Here is a 16,270-nt window from a genome sequence, read left to right as displayed (position 1 = left end):
AAATACTATATACATTGAAATTAGATAACACTAAATCACCCAAACAGGCCTTGAGTAGCACAGCTTCTGTGTCTCATCCACAGCACTCCTGAAACTCAGCTCAACATTTTGCTTGCTTTCGTTTCCCATTCCGTCTCTCTCTCTCTCCACCCTGTCTCGCTCTCTCTCCTTTCCTACCATCTCTCTCTCTCTTCTTTCCCACTCTGTTCCGCTCTCCTTTCCCACTCTCGCTATTTTCCGACCATCTCTCTCTCTCTCGTCCGGTGGGGCTGCAAAACAACCTGGGGGGAGCCGCAGGAGAAGCTGGAGAAGGCTGCGGAAGAAGCCAGACAGGAGCTTTCCACCTCCCCTCGCCCCAGGTTGCTCACAGTTCACCACCTGATTGGCGGCCAGCAGCTTAACAACCCTGCCCTGCGATCCTGCTCCCGGGATCTCAGGCCTTGCTTTTTCCCTGCAGCCTGGGTCTCTGGTGATGCCAGCGGTTCTGGCATCAGAACATGGCAATGGCTGGCCCAGAGTTCAATGTGGGGGTGGGCAGGGCCAGAGTGCAGACGACGTAAAATCGAAAATGGCAACATAAGTCAAAAACAGTACTAAAGACGAAGTGGCATTAAAGCGAAATGGTCTCAAGCAGGGCAACTTATAGTGAGGACTTACTCTAAATATAGTGGTTTTAAAGGGTGCAGTTCTTTGAGGCATAGACCTCATAGTCTACATTACTAGCTGAAGGAATGCACCAAAAATACCTCAGGTATCTCTACTACAATGATGAACCCTTCTTCAAAAGAAGCCCTATAATCCCATACTACCAATCACAGGCAGGCTGTCATTCAGTAATTCCATTTCATTGGTTTCAATAACATTCCCTGTGATCCATCTAACTTCGCTTGATGTCCACAATACAACTTTCTCAGTGCGCAACAACTCAACTGATATTTACAGCAAAACAAAAACAGAATTACCTGGAAAAACTCAACAGGTCTGGTGAGGTCTACCTCACGGAGGCTGAGCGTCAACTCGTAGACACTTCCTCCTACCTCTCCCTGGACCATGACCCCACCACTGAACATCAAGTCATTGTTTCCAGGACTGTCACTGACCTCATCTCCTCTGGAGATCTTCCTCCCACAGCTTCCAACTTGATAGTCGCCCAACCTCGGACGGCCCGCTTCTACCTCCTACCCAAAATCCACAAACAGAACTGTCCCGGCAGACCGATCGTGTCAGCCTGTTCCTGCCCCACGGAACTCATTTCTCGTTATCTTGACTCCCTTCTCTCTCCCCTTGTCCAGTCCCTTCCCACCTACATCCGTGATTCCTCTGACACCTTACGTCACATCAACAATTTCCAGTTCCCTGGCCCCAACCGCTTCCTCTTCACCGTGGATGTCCAATCCCTCTACACCTCCATCCCCCTCCAGGATGGTCTGAGGGCCCTTAGCTTCTTCCTTGAACAGAGGCCCGAACAATCCCCATCCACCACTCTCTCCTCCATCTGGCTGAACTTGTTCTCACACTGAACAATTTCTCGTTAAACTCCTCTCACTTCCTCCAAATAAAAGGTGTGGCTATGGGTACCCGCATGGGCCCCAGCTATGCCTGTCTCTTTATGGGGTATGTGGAACATTCCTTGTTCCAGTCCTACTCCGGCCCCCTCCCACAACTCTTTCTCCGGTACATCGATGATTACTTCGGTGCTGCTTCATGCTCTCGTCGGGACCTGGAATAATTTATTAATTTTGCTTCCAATCTCCACCCCTCCATCATTTTCACATGGTCCATCTCTGACACTTCTCTTCCCTTCCTTGACCTCTCTGTCTCAATTTCTGATGATAGACTGTCCACCAATATCCATTACAAGCCTACCAACTCCCACAGCTACCTCGACTACAGCTCCTCACACCCCGCTTCCTGTAAGGACTCCATCCCATTCTCTCAGTTCCTTCACCTCCGTCGCATCTGTTCTGATGACGCTACCTTCAAAAACAGCTCCTCTGACATGTCCTCCTTCTTCCTTAACCGAGGTTTTCCACCCACGGTCCTTGACAGGGCCCTCAACCGTGTCCGGCCCATATCCCGCGCATCCGCCCTCACGCCTTCTCCTCCTTCCCAGAAACATGATAGGGTCCCCCTTGTCCTCACTTATCACCCCACCAGCCTCCGCATTCGAAGGATCATCCTCCACCATTTCCGCCAACTCCAGCATGATGCCACCACCAAACACATCTTCCCTTCACCCCCCCTGGCGGCATTCCATAGGGATCGTTCCCTCCGGGACACCCTGGTCCACTCCTCCATCACCCCCTACTCCTCAACCCCCACCTATGGCACCTCCCCATGCCCACGCAGAAGATGCAACACCTGCCCCTTCACTTCCTCTCTCCTCACCGTCCAAGGGCCCAAACACTCCTTTCAAGTGAAGCAGCATTTCACTTGCATTTCCCCTAACTTAGTCTACTGCATTCGTTGCTCCCAGTGCGGTCTCCTCTACATTGGAGAGACCAAACGCAAACTGGGCGACCGCTTTGCAGAACACCTGCGGTCTGTCCGCAAGAAAGACCCAAACCTCCCTGTCGCTTGCCATTTTAACATTCCACCCTGCTCTCTTACCCACATGTCTGTCCTTGGCTTGCTGCATTGTTCCAGTGAAGCCCAACGCAAACTGGAGGAACAGCACCTCATCTTCCGACTAGGCACTTTACAGCCTTCCAGGCTGAATATTGAATTCAACAACTTTAGATCTTAAACTCCCCCTCCCCCCATCCCCCACCCCATTTCTCCCCCCTCCCTTTTTTTTCAATAATTTATATAGATTCTTCTTTTCCCACCTATTTCCATTATTTTTAAATCTACAACTAAAACTTTGTTAGTCTTTCCACCCCACCCCCACTAGAGCTGTACCTTGAGTATCCTGCCTTCCATTCTTAATTAGCACTTTTCTTAGATAATACCACCACCTTCAACACCTCTTTGATCCTTTTGTCTGTGACATCTTTTGATTATCTGCTCCTATCACTGCTTGCTTATCTCCACAATCACCCCACCCTCAACTTCTCTCTCCCCCCGCCCCCCCACCTTAGACCAGCTTATATTTCACCTTTCTCCTAACTATACTCAGTTCTGCCGAAGGGCCATGAGGACGCGAAACGTTAACTGATTTCTTCTCCACCGATGCTGCCAGACCTGCTGAGTTTTTCCAGGTAATTCTGTTTTTGTTTTGGATTTCCAGCATCCGCAGTAGCATTTAGCTTTTTGTTTTTATCTCTGATATTTACAGCACACCAGTTAAATTTGGTTTTATACTGGCAGTTTGAAAACACCTTGTTGCTGTGAATCAATCTTTGGGCTCTTATCATGTTTAAAAACTAACTACAGCCTTGTGTAATTTTTTCAAGAATTTGTTGCATAAACAGATGGGCTAAATGTTGAAAATGGAATTGCCTTGATTGCCTATTCATTGCCTATTCATTGCCTTGTTTTATTTATTCTGGATGCATAAATTTGCAAAGATAATTTGCTGTATCTCTGTCTTTCTGTTTTCTTTCTAAATGGATTTAAATCTGAACAAATTGCACTTTCATTCTTTTTATTCTCCAACTTGTTGCAAAAGCAATCCAGAATGGAACATGGCAGAAATTAGAAAATAACGCATGAAAAAGTGGACATTTCAGGTTTTAGATAGAGCAGTATGGATTTGATCAAAGGAATAAATGATCTTATTGGCATCACAGTTTACAAAATGAAGAGGGACTTTTGTTTAAATTTCACTCTGGCCATTTAATGTGGCAATTAATTTGTAACTTACATGTTGACAAATAATTTGCATTTTCAATCACTTAGTTGAAATGCAGAATTGAAAGGAATACATTGACCCTGATTAACACTTGTGTATTTCTTTATATTCTGGTGTTCCTCAATTGGATATTTTTGACAATGAAGAGTGCAGGAGGGCATGCCAGGAGCAGCACCAGGCATACCTAAAAATGAGGTGTCAGCCTGGTGAAGCTATAACACAGGACTGCTTGCATGCCAAATAGGATAAGCAGCAAGTGATAGACAGGGCTAACCGATCCCACAACCAACGGATTAGATCTAAGCCCTGCAGTCCTGCCACATCCATTCGTGAAAGGTGGACAATTAAACAATTCACTGGAGAAGGAGCCTCCACAAATATCCCCATCCTCAATGATGGAGGAGCCAAGCACAGCAGTGCAAAAGATAAAACTGACGCATTCGCAATAATCTTCAGCCAGAAGTGCCAAGTGGATGATCCATCTCGGCCCCCTCCAGAGGTCCCCAGCATCATAGATGCCAGTCTTCAGCCAATTCGATTCAGTCCACGTGATATCAAGAAATGGCTGAAGGCACTGGATACTGCAAAGGCTATGGACCCTGACAGTATTCCAGCAATAGTACTGAAGGCTTGTGTTCCAGAACTTGCCGCACCCCTAGCCAAGCTGTTCCAGTACATCTAGAACACTGGCATCTACCCGGCTATGTGGAAAATTGCCCAGGTATGCCCTGTACACAAAATGCAAGACAAATGAAACCAGGCCAATTACCGCCCCATCAGTCTATTCTCGATCAGCAGTAAAGTAATGGAAGGGGTCATCAACAGTACTATCAAGGAACACTTGCTTAGCAATAACCTGCTCACTGACCCCCATTTTGGGTTCCTCTAAAGCCACTCAGCTCCTGACCTCATTACAGCCTTGGTTTAAACATGGACAAAAAAGCTGAGCTCCCGAGGTGAGGTGAGAACGTCTGCCCTTGACATCAAGGCTGCATTTGACAGAGTGCGGCATCAAGGAGCTCTTGCAAAACTGGAGTCAATGGGAATCAGGGGGAAATCTCTCCACTAGTTAGAGTCATACTTAGCACAAAGGAGCTCAGTCATCTCAGCACCAGGACATCACCGCAGGAGTACCTCAGGGCAGTGTCCTCCGCCCAACCATCTTCAGCTGCTTCATAAATGACCTTCTTCCATCATAAAGTCAGAAGAGGGAATGTTCACTGATGATTGCACAATGTTCGGCACCATTCAGGACTCCTCAGATACTGAAGCAGTCCATGTCCAAATGCAGCAAGATCTGGACAATATCCAGGCCTGGGCTGACAAGTGGCAAGTAACATTCGCACCACACAAGTGTCAGGCAATGACCATCTCCAACAAGAGAGAATCCAACCATCACCCCTTGATGTTCAATGGCATTACCATCACTGAATCCCCCACTATCAACATCCTGGGGGTTACCATTGACCAAAAACTGAACTGGTCTAGCCATATAAATACTCTGGCTACAAGAGCAGGTCAGAGGTTAGGAATTGTGTGACGAGTACCCCACCTCCTGACTCCCAAAAAGCTTGTCTACAATCTACAAGGCACAAGTCAGGAGTGTGATGGAATACTCCCCACTTGCCTGAATGAGTGCCGCTCCCACAACACTCAAGAAGTTTGACACCGTCCAGAACAAAACAGCCCGCTTGATTGGCACTACATCCACAAACATTCATTCCCTCCACCACAGTAGCAGCAGTGTGTACCATCTACAAGGTGCACTGCAGGAATTCACCAAGGCTCCTTAGACGGCACCTTCCAAACCCATGACCACTACCATCTAGATAGACAAGGGCAACAGATGGATGGGAACACCACCACCTGCAAGCTCCCTTCCAAATCACTCGCCATCCTGACTTGGAAATATGTCACTGTTCCTTCACTGTCGCTGGGTCAAAATCCTGGAACTCCCTTCCTAACAGCACTGTGGGTGTACCTACACCACACGGACTGCAGCAGTTCAAGAAGGCAGCTCGCCACCACCTTCTCAAGGGCAACTTGGGATGGGCAATAAATGCTGGGCGAGCCAGCAAAGCCTACATCTCATGAATGAATTTTAAAAGTACCTTGCTGGTAATAGATGGATTATTTGTTTTGTATGCCACATATAAATCCAATGGTAGGAGCTAACAACTTGCAATTAATTCTAAATACAATTGTGAATAGATTGAAAGCTCAGGTGTTTAGTGAGATCAAGTTTAATTGCCATAATTTAGTGAACAATGTGCATTTTTGTAGATAAATTTTAACACTGTGATACCTGAATTTAAAAAAATTCTCAATACTTTATAGTTAAACAATTACAGAATTAATCAATTATGCAATAAAAATGTTGCATCTAGCACACTTCCTATTTGGTGACACTTTTGGCATTATACTTTATTAAGATAACACAGCACCAAATTCAAAATGAAGAGTTATGTGTATTGCATTTGCATATTGTGAACAGTTGTTTCCCTGATGGGTGTCAGCATACTGTGGTAATTATGCTTCTCTTGTATTTTTACATTGCTATTCTTTGACAGAATGCTCAAGAGAATCTGGAAATAAATGTAGTTAATTACCTCACTAATTTGATTCAGACATAACAGTGGTGATAAGGATAAAGGACAGTACATTGTTTAAAAGATTTAGTATTGACAATCTTTGGCACTTAGAAGTCTACATTGTTGTTGATTTTTTAACATGTTGGGATTACTTGAAAAAAACTGAAGAGTTCCAAATTGGTCATGCTGGAGTGAGTATGTAGAGAGTCTACATTTTAATTTTCAGGCAAATGAACTTGCAGTAGATGTCAAAAAGAGAGGAGCTTTATTTGTTACCTGCAGACCCAGAAGAGGTGTTGATTAATAGTCTGATCACTCCTGATCAGCGCAAACACAAAACATATGAAGAATTGGTCCCGGCAGTCAAAGAACATATTGTGCTGAAGACACTTGTTTTGCGGATGGGTTCTAATTTAACCAGAGGAATCAAAGGGATCATGAAAATATTTCTCAGTTTATGGCAGAACTGATGGAACTGTATAAAACATGTGACTTTAATGGGTTTCTCAATGCTGCAGTAAAATATATTTTCTGTGGCTTGAACATATATGAAAAGTATGCAGAGTTTTCTGGGAGGCTGAGCAAATTCACCGTCATGACATCCAACCAAAGAAGGTAAAAGTGAGAAAAGTAAACTCAAGAGAAACCTACAAAAGACATGAGAAAAAATGTGGAAGCAGTAATACTTGCAATTGTCAGAAAAAAAACACAAAAAACATGATCACAAGAGATCCAGACGTGAAAGAATAACAAAGGATAATAGTGTAGAAACCAGAAATAATAGAGGAAAATTTCAGCACTGGCCTCCTGTCCTGTAAGGTTCTAAGGGCAGAATTTAATGCCCCCTCCAGACACTGGCTGGGAGGTGGAGGGGGCATTTAATTGGGTGGGAGCCAGGAAGGATCCACACCAAGGAGTTTGATTCTTAACTGCACTTTGAAATTGTCTAATAAGCCACTCGGTTCAAGGGCAATTAGGGATGGACAACAAATTCTGGTCTTGCCAGTAATGCCCACATCCCATCATCCCATCTCTCTTGCCACAGGAGAGGTGCCAGAGGACTGGAGGACAGCCAACGTGATACCGTTATTCAAGAAGGTAGGAAAGGATAAACCAGGGAACTACGGGCCAGTCGGTCTAACCTCGCTGATGGGGAAACTATTGGAAGCAATTCTGATGGACAGAATTAATTTACACTTGGAGAGGCAGGGATTAATCAAGGACAGTCAGCATGGTTTTGTTAAGGGGAGGTCACGTCTGACCAATTTGATTGAATTTTTTGAAAAGGTGACCAGGCGTGTAGATGAGGGCAATGCATTTGACGTAGCCTACTTGGACTTCAGCAAGGCTTTTGATAAGGTTCCGCATGGGAGACTGATAACGAAGGTAAGAGCCCATGGGATCCAACGTAATTTGGCAAATTGGATCCAGAATTGGCTGAGTGGCAGAAAGCAGAGGGTGATGGTCGAGGGGTGTTTTTGTGACTGGATGCCTGTGTCCAGTGGGGTTCCACAGGGATCGGTGCTGAGTTCCTTGGTGTTTGTGGTATATATAAACGATTTAGACTTGAATGTAGGAGGGTTGATCAGTAAGTTCACAAATGACACGAAAATTGGTGCGGTGGTAAATAATGAGGAGGATAGCCTTAGATTACAGCTATAGATGTGCTGGTCAGATGGGCTGATCAGTGGCAAATGGAATTTAATTTGGATAAGTGTGAGGTGATGCACTTGGGCAGGATAAACAAGGCACGGGAATACACAATGAATGGTAGGACCCTGGGAAGTACCGAGGATCAGAGGGACTTTGGTGTGCATGTCCACCGGTTTCTTAAGGTAGCGGGACAGGTAGATAAGGTGGTTCAGAAGGCACATGGGATACTCACCTTTATTAGCCGAGGCATAGAGTATAAGAGCAGGGAGGTTATGCTGGAACTGTACAAAATGCTGTTTAGGCCACAGTTAGAGTATTGCGTGCAGTTTTGGAATCCGCATTGTAGGAAGGATGTGATTTCACTAGAGAAAGTGCAGAGGAGATTTACCAGGATGTTGCCTGGGCTGGAGAGTTTTAGATATGAGGAGAGATTGGATAGACTGGGGTTATTTTCCCAGGAGCAGAGGAGATTGAGGGGGGACATGATTGAGGTGTATAAAATTATGAGGGGCATATATAGGGTAGACAGGAAGGAACTTTTCCCCTTGGTGGCGGGATCAATAACCAGGGGGCATAGATTTAAGATAAGGGGCAGGAGGTTTAGATGGGAAGTGAGGAAGACTTTTTTTACCCAGAAGGTGGTGAGAAACTGAAACTGACTGCCTGAAAGGGTAGTAGAGGCAGAAACCCTCATAACATTTAAGAAATATTTGGATGTGCACTTGCGCTGCCATGGCATACAAGGCTATGGGCCTAGTGCTGGAAAATGGGATTAGAATAGTTAGGTACTTGTTTGACCGGCGCAGACTTGATGGGTCGAAGGGCCTTTTTCTGTGCTGTAGACCTCTATGACTCTACGACTCTAAAGAATAAAAATGTGGCAGCAATTTGTGCACAGCATGATACCACAAACAGCAACCTGATGATGACTTATTTTAATGATGTTGATTGAGGGACAAATGTTAGCCAAGACATCAGGGATAACTCCTCTGCTCCTCTTCAAAATATTGCCAGAGGATTTTTTTACATTCCTCCAAGAGAACAGATGGGGCTTGAGTTTCACATCTCATCTCTGACAGTGTGACACTCACTCAAAGCTACGCTGAAATGTAAACCTTGATTTTCATGCTCAAGTTTTTGGAGCAGGACTTGATCCCACAGCCTACTGATTCAGAGGTAAGAGTATCACCAACTAAGCCGCAGCTGGCATCTAAAACGTGTTGAATCAAAACCAAAAGGTTACTTTCTTCTTATAAGTACCATTTTATCAATTTGTAATTCTGAGGAGGTTGGGGAGTGGAATTAGCCCATATGGTATTTGCATAATATTAACTGAAGTCTAGTTGTCCGCATGCCCCCGAATTGGAGAAACATATTGTAGCAATTACACCTCTCTGTATTACTTTGTTATTCGTTTTTTTTCTAGAAGGCCTGGGAATAAAAGCACTTAATCAAATTCTACTGATGTTAGTGTTTTCTCAGGCATAACAAAGAGGTAGGGAGTATATGAAAAAAGTGAGAAAATCAGCTAGAAAACTAGCAATGAGAACCACTAAAGATTTATGAAACTAACCAATCCTGCAAGACCATTCAGGAGATCCAAGCAATTCAAGAGAGGAGAATGTGAACCAGTCAAATCACTTAAAACATGATTTGAAAAAAAGCATCCTCCATTTTTTGCTCAACAACAAAATCTTGTGTCACAACTAAGGTTTGTTTATAACATTAAACATACTCCCCCAAAAGGCTTTGAATGTTGGGACAATTGGAGTTTTCAAGACTGATATTTGTTAGGTAAGGGGAGCCGAGCGTGTCATAAAGCAGAGAATGAGGACAGCGCAAAACTTCGGGACCAAGTGGGAATAAAGCAGTGCTGGGGTAGAATTTTGCCGTTGGCAATTAGGGGGCGGGGCCTGCTTGCCGACACGTAAAATGACACGGGATGACGTCAGGTGGAACCCCCAAAGTCATCCTGCCTCATTTAAATTTTCAGGAAGGTGGGGGCACAGCAAAATCAGCTGCGGGCTCGCCGACCTGTCAATGGCCATTTGAGGCCATTGACAGGATCATTTAAACAATTAAAGGACCTGCCCGTCCAACCTTAAGGTTGGCGGGCAGGCCAGGAGCCCCGGCGGCAAATAGAAAAAACATGAAACCTCATCCACCGGCGGGATGAGGTTTCATGCAGGGTTTTAAAAAGTTTAATAAAGTTATAGTGTAAATTATGAACATGTCCCATCTCATGTGACATTGTCACATGAGGGGGACATGTTAGGGAATTTTTTATTTTTAATCTTTTTCAAAGTGGAAGCAATCTCCCTGAGGCTGCACTTTGCCTCAGGGAGATGTGTGTTCTTTCGTGCGCATGCGCAAAAGAGCGCACTCTCTCGCTTTTGGGGAATCCTCCCATCCGCACAGGAAGCGCGTAGCACTTCCCGCCGGACGTAACGCTGGGTGGGCCTTAATTGGCCGGCCCATGTAAAATGGTGGTGCGGCCCGCTTCTCCGGCGGGGATCGGCTCCCTACCCGCCAGAGATTGGGTCGGGCCTGCCCACCTGACAGGCAGAAAATTCTGCCCGTGGAGTTTGGGAGCATGGCAGGGCATAAAACAGCAATAGAGTTCAGGAGCAGGACGGGACTAGCCTGTGGAGTCTGGGGACAGTCAGAGCCACATTCGGAAAGAAAAATTGAAGCAGATGAGAAAACGTGGTCAAGTGACACAGACACAGAGAAAATACAGTAAAGAGAGTTTAGTATGTGTGTCAAAGAGAGAAGACAGGGATTTTGTAAGCTCTCTGAGAAGAAAAAACTGCAAGGCTAGTGGGAAAGTGATTCACTGGATAATCAGTTATATCAGTAAAATGATCAGTTTAGCAAAGGTGCTACTGGAAGACTGAGCTTACAGAACTCATTTGCTTTCTGTGCAGTTGAAAGAGCAGTGAGTTTAGAGTGTGGTTTTTGGGTGTCTTGGGGAGAGATACATGTTGGGTGAGAACCATCAAGTGAATGATTAGGAATCCACAAAAAGGAAACCGTTTCAATTGTGCTAGTCCCAAGCCAGAAGCCTTTGTGTCAAACTAGTGGTAAATCTTCACTCGTTTATATGTCTGTAAAGATTTTGCTGGGATAAAGGAATACTGTAAATTTGAAGCATCTTCTTGGACAGAATTTTACATTCGGCGTGCAGGCGTGCACCTGTCACGCAGGAATGTAATATGATGCGCGATGACGCCAGGTGTGCGTCCCGACGTCATTGCGCTGTCTCGCAATATTTCATTTGGTGAGCGCGTGTTGTCGTCGGCTGTGTGCCCGCCGATAATTTAAAGGCCTATTAAGGCCATTAACGAACTAATTAACTTCAAATTCACGCTGCCCGTCCAACCTAACAGTTGGCAGGCAGGCGAAAGGGCCAAGTGGCCTTTACATTTTTTAGGAAACCTCATCCACGAGTAGAATGAGGTTTCCTAAATTTATTACACATTAAATAAAAACTTTCTTTTGACATTAGAAACATGTCTCATCTCAAATGACACAGTCACATGAGGGGACATGTTTCATTAAATTTTTAATGCCTTTAATAATTATTTTTAAAAGTGCTCTTTTGTGCGCATGCGCGAAAGAGTGCTGGACCCAACACTCTCTCCTCCCCCCACCCGCACAGGGAGAGTTCAGCTACCACTCGCGATCCATGCAGGGCGGGCCTTAATTGGCCTGCCCGCATGAAATCGCGGTGCAGAGCCGATCACGGGCAGCATTCAGCTTCGCAATCGCCCGCTCCCGCCGAGCCCGCCCAATGACTGGAAAATCCTGGCCTTTGCATTTGTATTGAGATCTTTTCAACCTTTTTTGTCTGTTGTAATATAGTTCATTTTTCTTGTGTAATAAATATTTGATTCTTTGTGTTAAAAGTTCATCAGCAGACTCCTGTGACTTTGTTCAGTAACTCTCCTCCATGTTTTCTAAAAAAAATTAGGACCTATCAGGCCAGGTTTCACTCTGGGATCTGACTTGTCCAGTTATAACACCAGCTGGGATCGTAACAGAGGGCACTTAGAAAATCTTAATGCAATCAGGCAGAGTCAACATAGATCTGAGTAAGGGAACTTGTGCTTCATTAATTTATAAGAGCTCTTTGAGGAAGTAACAAGCAGCATGGATAAATGGGAACTTGTAGAAGTGGTGTACTTGGATTTCCAAAAGGCAATTGACAGGGTGCCACATCAAAGGTTACTACCTTTGTTCAAAATCATGAGGGGGCTGGACAGATTAGATAGGGAGAAGCTGTTCCCGCTCATAAAAGGATCAAGAATGAGAGGGCACAGATTTAAAGTGATTTGCAAAAGAAGCAAATGTGACGTGAGAAGAAACTTTTTCACACAACGAGTGGTTCGGGTCTGGAATGCACTGCCTGGAAGTGAGGTTCAATCGAGGCATTCAAGAGGGAATTAGATGATTATTTGAATAGAAACGTTGTGCAGGGGTACAGGGAAATGGCAGGGCAATGGCACTAGGTCATAACGCTCATTTGGAGAGCCGGTGCAGACACAATGGGCTGAATGGCCTGCTTCTGTGCTGTTAAAATTCTGTGATTTTGTGATACACAACATAAGAGTTCATGGTGTAGAGGATGACATATTAGCATGCACAGCAGATCGGTTAGCTGACAGGAAGCAAAGGGCATGGATAAATTAGTCATTTTTGGATTGGCAAGATAAAGCCAGTGGGATGCCAGAGGGATCGGTGATGGGGCCTAAACTATTTGCAATTTATAACAAAGGCTTGTATGAAAGGACAAATGTATGGTTGCTAAATTTGCTGATGACACAGAGATATGTAGCAGAGTAAGTTGTGAAGAGGAATAAGGAGCCTGTAAAGGTAGGTTAAGTGAATGGGCAAAAATTTGGCAAATGGAGTATATTGTGGGAAAATGTGAACTGGTCCACTTTGGCAAGAAGAATAGAAAAGCAGCATATTAATTAAATGGAGACAGATTGCAGAACTCTGTGGTACAGAGGGGTCTGAGTGTCCTGGTACCTGAATCACGAAACATTAGTGTTCAGGTACAGAAAGTGATTAGGAAAGCAAATGGACTGTTGCCATTTATTACAAGTGAAATGGAATATAAAAGCAGGGATGTTTTGCTATTGTTGTGCAGTTGGTCAGACCACATATGGAGTGCTGTGTACAGTTTTGGTCTTCTTATTTAAGAAAGGATTTAATTGCGTGAGAAAATGTGCAGAGAAAGTTTACTCGACTGATTCGTGGGATGAAGGGGTTTTCTTATGAGGAAAGATTGGACAGGTTGAGCCTGTGTCCATTGGAGTTTAGAAGAATGAGAGGTGATCTTAGTGAAACTTGTTAAAAGCCTGAGGGGACTTGGCAGGGTGGATGCTGAAAGGATGTTTCTCCACATGGGAGAGACTAGAACTTGGGGACACAGTTTAAAAATAAGGGATCTCCAATTTAAGGTGAAGATGTGGAGAATTTTTTCTCTCAAAGGGTCGTTAGTCTGTGGAATTCCCTTCCCCAGCGAGCAGTGGAGGTAGGATCATTGGCTTTTACAGGAGGTGTATTGCTCACCTCCTTCTTAAAATGTCAGTTGGAAATTGACAGATGAAAGAAGTGCAGCCCACAGCAATAACATACTGCAGGCAGCAACAACAAGGAAAATGTGGGACCTCCACCCCTTCAATGGAATTAGCCGACAGCTTTTGCAGTCCCAGCAGTGCCAGAGCTCAGCAGTGGATGGTGCCAGGACAACAAGCAGGCCGAGGATGAAGGCCCCAGTGGATCCCAGACTCGTGCTAGAGGTATTGGATGGGGAGGGATCAGGCACCTTAAAGAGTGGGTGAGGTGGGGTGGGGTGTGGGTTTTGAAGTGCGGACGGCAAAGAAGAAGGGGGCACTATCTACAGGTGGGGTACACAAAGGGCAACCTGCTCCCAAAGATAGTAACTCCCTTTCTTTCCACCGTTTTAAAAACTTTTTTGAAAGAACAGGCTGCCCACTCCCATCTGCCTGCCCATGCCAGCCATGTTATGGTGTGAGCGGAATAATATTAGGGTTAAGTGGCTTGTAAACAAGCTCAATTTATTCTTTATTATTTATTACATATGGCGGGCAGGCTGTTGATTTCAACACCCACACACCCCCTGTATTATAGGGGACAGCTTGGGGTTGGGCAAGAAGATGGTGGGCTAGCTATCCCTCGTGTTTTATTGCCCCACCTCCCCACCGCCAAAAACACACCCGAGTGGGTGCCATAAAATCTAGCCCATTGAATATGTTTAAGGCTGAGTTACTTAAATTCTTGACTGACAAGGGAGTCAAAGGTTACAGGGGATAGAGAGTAAAGTAGAGGCCACAATCAAATCAGCATGATCTTATCAAATGGTGGAGCAGGCTTGAGGAGCCGAATGGCCTACTCCTGCTCCTAATTCATATATTCATGTGTTCCAGCGATATGCAGCAAAGACAGGAAACTGGAGTTAAGCTGCAGGTCAGCTATGATCTAATTGAATGGGAAAGCAGCCCTGAGGAACTCAATGTCCTACTCCTGTTCCTATGTTCTGATGAGGCATGTTGTGGTTTAGTTTGTAATTTCAGTGTCCAAATATGCAAGTAAATGGGAAGGAATTGTTTTTAAAAATGATTCTTTATATAAAGGAAGAAGCATTTCTTACTTTTTTTACTCATTTATGGGAGGTGGGCGTCACTGGCTAGGCCAGCATTTATTGCCCATCCCTGATTGCCCTTGAGAAGGTGGTGGTGAGCTGCCTTCTTGAACCGCTGCAATCCATGTGGTGTAAGTACATCCACGGTGCTGTTAGGGAGGGAGTTCCAGCATTTTGACCCAATGACATTGAAGGAACGGCGATATATTTCCAAATCAGGACTGTGAGTGGCTAGAAGAGGAACTTCCAGGTGGTGGTGTTTACATGTGTCTGCTGCCCTTGTCGTTCTAGATGGTAGCGGCTGCGGGTTTGGAAGCGGTTGTCTGATGAGGCTTGGTGAGCTCCTGTAGTGCATCTTGCAGATGGTACACACTGCTGCTACTGTGCGTGGGTGGTGGAGAGAGTGAATGTGTGTCGATGGGGTGCCAATCAAGTGGGTTGTTTTGTCCTGGATGGTGTTAAGCTTCTTCAATGTTATGGGAGCTGCACTCATCCAGGCAAGTGGAAAGTATTCTATCACACTCCTGACTTGTGCCTTGTAGATGGTGGACAGGATTGGGAAGTCAGGAGGTACTCGCCGCAGGTTTCCTAGCCTCTGGCCTGCTCTTGTAGCCACAGTATTTATAGGGCTGGTCCAGTTCAGTTTTTGGTAAAGGGTAACCCCAGGATGTTGATAATGGGGAATTCAGTGATGGTAATGCCATTGAATGTCAAGGGGCGATGGTTAGATTTTCTCTTATTGGAGATGGTCATTGCCTGGCACTTGTGTGGCACGAATGTTACTTGCCACTTATCAGCCCTAGCCTGAATGTTGTCGAAATCTTGCTGCATTTGGACATGGACTGTTTCAGTATCTGAGGAGTTGCAAATGGCGCTGAACATTGTGCAATCATCAGCGAACATCCCCACTTCTGACCTTATGATGGAAGGAAGGTCATTGATGAAGCAGCTGAAGATAGTTGGGCCTAGGACACTACCCTGAGTAACTCCTGCAGTGATGTCCTGGAACTGAGATGATTGACGTCCAACAACCATCCTCCTTTGTGCTAGGTATGACTCCAACCAGCAGAGAGTTTTCTCCCGGTTTCCATTAACTCCTATTTTGATATACATTAGAATGTATTATCTTCTGACCAAATATCATAAGCATGCAGCTTTCCTAGTACTGACATGATAGCTGATTTATAGTTATCTGGTTTCCATTTTTGGAATAGGAGTGTAATATTTGGCACCCTCCAGTCTTTTTAGTACAATCATGATACCAAAAAGTTACAGAAAATTAGATGAGTACCTCTGATATCTAATCTACCAGTATTGTAGAGGGTAGACCTGATGAGTTAGTGACTTTTAGACAATTAACCCTTTTAATAGTTTCCTTTTCATATATTGTATGTATATTTCATACCTTAATGTTCTCCTCTGGTATTCCTGTGATTCTTCTTTAAACCTTCTCTGTAAATAATGCAGATTAATTTTTAATGGGAAATGTTGTAAGTTGAGCAGAAGGATTAATTTGCAATTTCTGTGCTGTTTGTATTTCTTACTGAGTATTATCACTGT

The 16,270-nt window shown here is 44.7% G+C and overlaps 1 protein-coding gene across 1 annotated transcript in view; it reads left to right on the top strand.

The window, feature by feature from the left end:
- The window catches only part of LOC144682415 (disks large homolog 2-like), a 1,267,833-nt gene that overhangs the window by 1,091,294 nt on the left and 160,269 nt on the right, over window positions 1–16,270 (top strand). The window lies entirely within an intron of this gene.

The sequence above is a fragment of the Cetorhinus maximus genome, chromosome 7 (assembly GCF_964194155.1).
Source record: "Cetorhinus maximus chromosome 7, sCetMax3.hap1.1, whole genome shotgun sequence".
In the NCBI taxonomy this organism is placed as follows: Eukaryota; Metazoa; Chordata; class Chondrichthyes; order Lamniformes; family Cetorhinidae; genus Cetorhinus; species Cetorhinus maximus.
The sequence above is the reverse complement of the archived record's forward strand: the minus strand, read 5'-3'. Positions and strand labels throughout refer to the sequence as shown.